The sequence below is a fragment of the Phacochoerus africanus genome, chromosome 1, assembly GCF_016906955.1.
Source record: "Phacochoerus africanus isolate WHEZ1 chromosome 1, ROS_Pafr_v1, whole genome shotgun sequence".
Lineage (NCBI taxonomy): Eukaryota > Metazoa > Chordata > Mammalia > Artiodactyla > Suidae > Phacochoerus > Phacochoerus africanus.
The window spans coordinates 49052151-49058845 of NC_062544.1; the positions used below are offsets into that span (position 1 = coordinate 49052151).

The window sequence follows — 6695 nt, forward strand, 5'->3', positions numbered from 1 at the left end:
AGTGATTCTAGAAGGTTTTAACTTGAATAACCAAACCACATTCGTTATTCATATTCTTATACCATCACTCAATTCTGTAATGTTACAGATTCTATTCCAATACCAGCCACTTAGCTTTGCCCTAGAGAAAACTCTATGCCACAGCCAAAGGCTGCCATAATATACATTACAAATGCACACATCTATCCACAAGAACGATTTCATAGAGTCCATCGCCACTACAAAATGAAAACAAATAAACAAAGTATCACTCCAATTCCAGTAAATAATTCATTAGAAACAAGTTCCTATTTGGTGAGTAAGCCGTATATAACCAGCTCTGGTCCTAGATCTCAGCGGTAGAAAAGCTATACTATTTGTCAGGCAGGAAAGTTTCTGAACTATCAGTTAACTAATCAATGGGTTACTATTAAAATTCTAAAAGTTGGGAAAATATTTCAGGCCTTTTAAAAAATAATGCATTTGTTTTTAAAGTCAATTCTAATCCTACCACTTTATATGATCATTTTCACCTGTGAGACTAATAGATTATCTAGGCCTAGATGTGATTGAAAATACTTAGGTTGTTTTGGCCTTGACATACTTGCTATAAAGACATTGCTAGGTAAACGATCTCCAAGCCCTGTTTCGCAAATGACACATGAAGACATTCTCCATTAACATTAATGAGACATATGAATCCAGTGGTGGTATAAAAGAACAGATGAATTTTTGTTGGTAATATACAATCTTTCATCCAAGTGTTTTACTTCTGGTAAATAGGTGGAAATTTGGATGCATAAAATGCCACAGTGACTAGTGTTTCTGAAGTTGTAAAAACTTCAGGAATACAGCAGAGTCTGAAAAATACAACATTTACTTTGATACAAAAACAAAATTACAACTAGTAATCTTTAAAATATTTCCACACATTACTGAAGACAGAAAATGAATGATTTCAGAATTAACTCAGCATTTTCATTCTCCAGAAACTGATAAATAATAATGTATTTTCCACAGGTAATCTTTTTAAACATCCACATTCATTGTTAGTTGAAGCAAATTACTGTATTTTACAAATAAAGTCACTCATTTTGTTTTATGAACTAAATCTTAATGTTGTTTAGTTTTTGAGGTGGTTTTTATTTCAAGTATTTCTTCTTGAGAACTTATATTCCATAACAAAAACTTAGACTACTGATACAAAATTTTAAATAACTATCAGTTACATTCTGTGAGTTTAAAATGACATCTTGACTATTTGGCACTATATTGCTTAAAATAGACTGTTTCAAAGTATATGTGCTTTTTTCACAAATACAATTTTTTTCTATTTCCTGCTAGTTCTCCCTTAAAATACTTTTCCCTTTACCATACTTATTTTAAAGTAAACCTCCTGTACAGAATAAAAACAAATTAATATTTGTTCTAATAAGTAATTATTGAAATTTTAAAACAAGTTTCTACCTAGGTGTGGGCAGTGTCTTTTTTAGTAATGGAAACTATTTAAAACTAATTGACAAAAAAATTAAAAAATTAAAAAATAAAACTAATTGAAACTATATGTAATCCAAACTATCAAAATAACTGCTGACCAGAACCTGCATAAGGAGCATCTTGCTGTGTTTTGAACAACTATTTTCGGTATGATATTACAGAATTGTGAAAAAAATAAACGTAATATTTGGAAGAAATTAATTAAAAAGCTATTGGGAAAAAGCAAAATCCTTCATAGCCCCTAAAAGTTCATTCCCACCATATTTTACCTTATCATATTCAGTGGCCTGTCTAGTATTATCTCCATATACCTGCTAAGTTTAACAAGTTTCAAACAACACATTGTATTTGTGACAGGTCAAAATAAACAGCAACTCTTACCCATGAGAAAAAAAGTGAGTGCCTGAGTTACATACAGTTAAGGATTATTTTCTAGAGAAAGAAAAAAAAAAAAAGTTTAACTCCCTACAGAAATTCTTTGATTTCATGAAGCTTGGGTTTTGTCTTGTTTTGTCTTCTTCCTTTGGTGAGTCTGGGACTAGGCAAGGAAGAGCATGATGTGAATCTGTCTTCCTCCAAAGCTGGTAGAGGGTGGTGTCTGTATTACCACCACATGAAGCATATAACTAAATTACTCTGACCTCCACTGATGGTTAGTTTTCAAACAGAGGCAATATTATCTATTCCATGCCAAAGACACACACACCTACACACATATCATGTTTGCAAACTAGAAGAATAGTGAATAACAAAATGTAACTAGAAACTGTACCTTCTTTTTGAAACAAGAGAAAAATCCCACAGAGAAGGACCAAAATTATAATTAAGTTAATCATACTCAATTAATTTGAAAGTGGAAGCCACAAAATCCTTGATTATATCCCCAAGCTTGGTTATTTGTCATTCCAAAAAAGGAACTGCAAGCTCCATCCCAGAGGTCTCCTCGCTCCGCTCCCAAGTGTAAGGAGTGCCAGCCTCTCTGTGGTGGCAGTCTGTTGGTGGATCCAGGAAGGCTTCCACGGTTTGCCCAGTGAAAAGTGGTCACGAAAACAAGGTAAAGTCACGCCACATTTTGTGCCTGATGGGAAAGAAAGGGTGCTCCGCCGCTCAGGGACACTCTGTCCAAGATGGTGACGCATCTTTTCGGTACTTGGGGGGGAGGGGGGAGAAGCTTATTACTGAACTAAATGTTTTTATCGATCGCCCTTGAGTCAGAGCCCACTGACCCCGCAAACCATAAGTGGCTATAGCGCATAACTGTCATTTCCAGGCATCTAGAGGAGATACCGGATTAGTCCAGGACACCTCGCGCTTTCTCCCACAGCCCCTCCACCCCTGGGCCTCCAGGGTTCGGAATCAAGAGTGGAGCAGCGTTGTGGTCTCCCGCAGGCCCCTGACCGGGGGCGGCGGGGGGCTGCGTGGGGCCGTAGTAGCGCGCGGTGGCCTGCGGGTACCAAGCGGACCGCGGGGCTGGCACGCATCCCACCCGGCGTCCGAGGCCCGCCGCCATGCGGGGCCGGGAAGACAAACGACTGCTCTGCGGCCCTTCCCATTAAACAATAAAGAGAGCTGTAAAGCCTCAGGTGCTGTGTTTGTTGTGCCGTCTGCGCCGCGCTGTGGCTCCGGCCGGGGCCAGCCGAGCTCAGTGGGCCGGGGAGCGCCTCTTCGGCTGATTCCAGGGAAAGATAAGGAGCCGCCGAGCCACCAGCTCTGTCTAGACTCGCGACCTCACAAGTCAAGCGCCTTGTTTGGATTAGCCCTCCAGATCTGCCAACCTGATCAACCCCTGAAAGAGCAGGGCCCAGCAACACCCTCTTTTCCTCTACAGGACCACGACCGTCCCTACTTTAAGGGATCAAGGGCTGACTTGCCCGCAGGAGTCTCGGGGCTGGTTAGACCGGTGTAGGGTCCCCCACTCCTAGCACCCACCTACCCCACACCCGAGGGCATCCGGGCTCTACCCTCCCCACTTGACATGGGAAACGCATCAGAAGGGAGAACCACTAGGAAGACGGGTCAAATAAGTTACCAACTCAATCACATCCACAAATAATATCACCCTGAAAAGAGCAAGAACTTTTGCTCAGTGGAAGGGAAAGGGGGTCTCAGGCGTGAGAGGGCTGGGCGGAATGTTCCATAGGGCTGTCGAAAAGGGCAGGTCAAGGTGTCTTTCTCCCCCCCCCCCCCCCCCGCAAAAAGCAATCTTCCCCCACAACTTTAAGAAAACAATGGTTTTCTTTTTGGAAAGCTTTGCTTATCATTGCTGAACGCTTCTGCAGAGGCATAATTAAGCAGACAGATATGCAAAATAAATTTTAAAAAACTGAAAAGAATCAAGTAGTCTTAAGAGCGGCTCCCTGGAGAGACTGGCTTCCTCAAGGCACAGAAACTGGTTGCTTGGAACCAACAGCTTAAGCGCCATAAAAATTAAAGGATGTGATAGTAACAATGCTCGCAGCAAACACTCAGCAGCCTCCCTTCCCGCCCCTCCCCCTCCTTCGCTCCCTGTGAACCAACTTCTCTGTCTACACTTCAGAAGTCTCTGGGAGGTGTGGAGAGATCCTCCATCACGACTTGGGACATTGTAAGCTGTGAAGTTTATGTTTGTGGCGCCTGGGCTCAAACAGCCATTCAGTGGCTTGCTCAGTTATCAAGAAAACAACAATCAGAAAAGATCAGTAAACAGAATCTGCTGCCAGCACCCTGAATTAACTACTTGCATTTTAGTTTAAAAACACCAACTCACATGGTACAAGTTAATTGTTTTATTTTAAATAGTTAATGAGAGTTCAAAATTTGGGGGCGTTTTCAAAAATCACACTTTTAAAATAAAGGCACAAAAATAATCCTTTCCCCCTTTTCCCAGCACCCCCAAAGAAAACTTGCCTTGCCTTGTTGTGACATAATCTTTAATTGTTGATTAGCAGCAGTGAGGAAGTAAATAGTCCTTAATGAACAGAACTCCAGAATAATTTGGATTATACATCTCCTTTACAAAAGTTGACTAAACTGAAATTTACAGATAAGAAAATAAGTACTTTCTGCTTAGTTTTCTTGTATTAGGGGTGATATTAAAACCAAACTGGCTGGTTTCCATCCATACTTAGCTCTTCTGGTGATTTGGACCTAGTTTTTACTTTTTTTCCCTTTCTTTTTTAAGAAAAAGGAAAAGGCTAAGTAAGTTCCCATGGGACTTAGAAGAGATATTTCAAGGAGATTGATCTTATGGCTAAAAAATTCAAGGTGCCAGAAAAATGCCAAGTACTTCGAGGTACCTTAAAAAGCACAGTGTGTCTTTTTGGCTTTTAGTCAAAGGATTAGACCAGAAAGGAGGTCGATAGATGAGTTTAACAAGCTGATCAGGGTGAACAGAGGCAGAGCATCACAAATCATCTATTTCATCTTGAATTCCAAAAAGGTTGTGAATTGGGAAGTAGGTACACACTCCCACACAGAATCTCAAATAACCAGAAATGTTATTTCAACAAAGAAAAAAACTCTCTTCAAATATGATTCTAACTTAGAAAGGACTTTTTTTTTTTTTAATGGTAGGAAAAACCACATTCATTGGATGAAAGGGAAAAACAGAAACAGTAAACTGAAATACAAGAGCTTATTGCTCTGAATGAATAGGAGGAAAAAAATTCTGTCTTTTTAAGAGTATAGATGTTGATATGGATTCCCTGATTTAAGGAAAGCATCCTGGATGTTTTTAGTTGCATTAAATTTTAGCTTGCAGAAGCTGGAGGAAATGAGTCATAATGTCCAGAAAGAAGAATTCAGGGTAATAAGGGGAGAGAGGATCAAAGATAATAGCCAACAGCAGGAATTTCATTAGAAGAGCACAGCTCAAAATTCGGTCTCCAGAGGTGTGCAGGGAAAAGGGGAGTATGTGTAAAAGATGGTTTGCAAACAAGAAGACATTTCAGCTACACATTTTAGAGCACATGCTGAGGAGTCTAGAAGGGAACACACCTTTCATATGAATAATACAAGAACTAGAATGCTATCCACCCATCAATCCACTCTCAGCCATCAGGCAACAAATATCTTGAATCTAGCAAGTGAAACCAAATCGTTCAACACTTCCCTCCCAAATTACTATAGTTAAATTCGAGCTGTGGACTTCAGAATATATCTATATTTATATAGATATATATAGATGGCATTATCCCACACTCACACACCTAATCTTAGAAATGAATGTCAGGATGAAAAACCATCACAAAGATGTGTGCCTCACTTATGTCCCTCCACTGCATTCAAATCCTAAATAAAGACCTCCCCCCCCCCCCCCCCCCCCCCCCCCCCCCCGCATCTAAGTCCTAATGTTTTCTAAACTGTCTACTAAAGGTTATCCACAGGGAAGGGGGACTTCATGGTTTCTGAACCAAGGCTCAGGGAGTCAGTAATTTTGCACTCATTACACCAATATGCATGTGGTGCCATCCCTGCGCTTCCTAGATGTCCATCCCAGGTATGACAGTAAGAAAAAAAGAAAATTGAAAAGACAGGAGAATAGAAATAGTGAATAGGAGGCCGGAACAGTCAAGTCTGGTGCCAGAGATTGGAGAGGGACAGGAGAGAAAAGAAGGAAAAAAAGGCCTTTCCCGGAGAAGATCTGTGTGAGATAAGACATAACTCCTGTTTTTCTCAGCAGATGACTACAAGCCATTATTACCGCCGGCCAAATTATTACCCCTCTGTCAAGAATTAGACACAACAATCAAAGTAATCAACGGGCATGTCTAATGCACTGTAACATTTTCAATGCAAAGTTTGTTTTCTCTCGGCCCCCATGTTAGAGCCTGTAATTAACCCGTTATGTAGAACGAGGCCAAACAAAAGCCTAATTGAGGCTCGTTTCCCGACTTGCCGCAGGTTTGGAGAGGGTGAAAGCAACTTAAGGGCTGGGGAGCCGCGGGGCTCGCCCGTCTCCAACCCGGCCTCTGCCCCGCTCCCTGCCAGGGCTCCGAAGGGGCGCACGCCACGAGACACACGGTTAGGGTATGTAAGCTTTCGTGTTTATTAGAGTTGTCAAATGTTTAAAATGGCATTACACTCGCACGTACAAACGCATCCAGTTTCTAAAGAGCCAAAGTATCATGGGGTGGGGGGCGTGGGGGGAGAGAAGAGGGGAAGGGGTGGAACCTCAAATCCTAACACCCACAAATGAAGCGAGAAGCCCGATTTCGGGCAGAGCCCTTTCTCCATCCCTG

The 6695-nt window shown here is 41.3% G+C and overlaps 1 long non-coding RNA gene across 1 annotated transcript; it reads left to right on the top strand.

The window, feature by feature from the left end:
* Window positions 1-2395: 2395 nt before the first annotated feature.
* LOC125117591 (uncharacterized) lies at window positions 2396-3058 on the top strand. Its single transcript, XR_007132665.1, has 2 exons — window positions 2396-2530; window positions 2747-3058. It is a non-coding gene; the product is annotated as an uncharacterized LOC125117591 (long non-coding RNA).
* Window positions 3059-6695: the final 3637 nt, after the last annotated feature.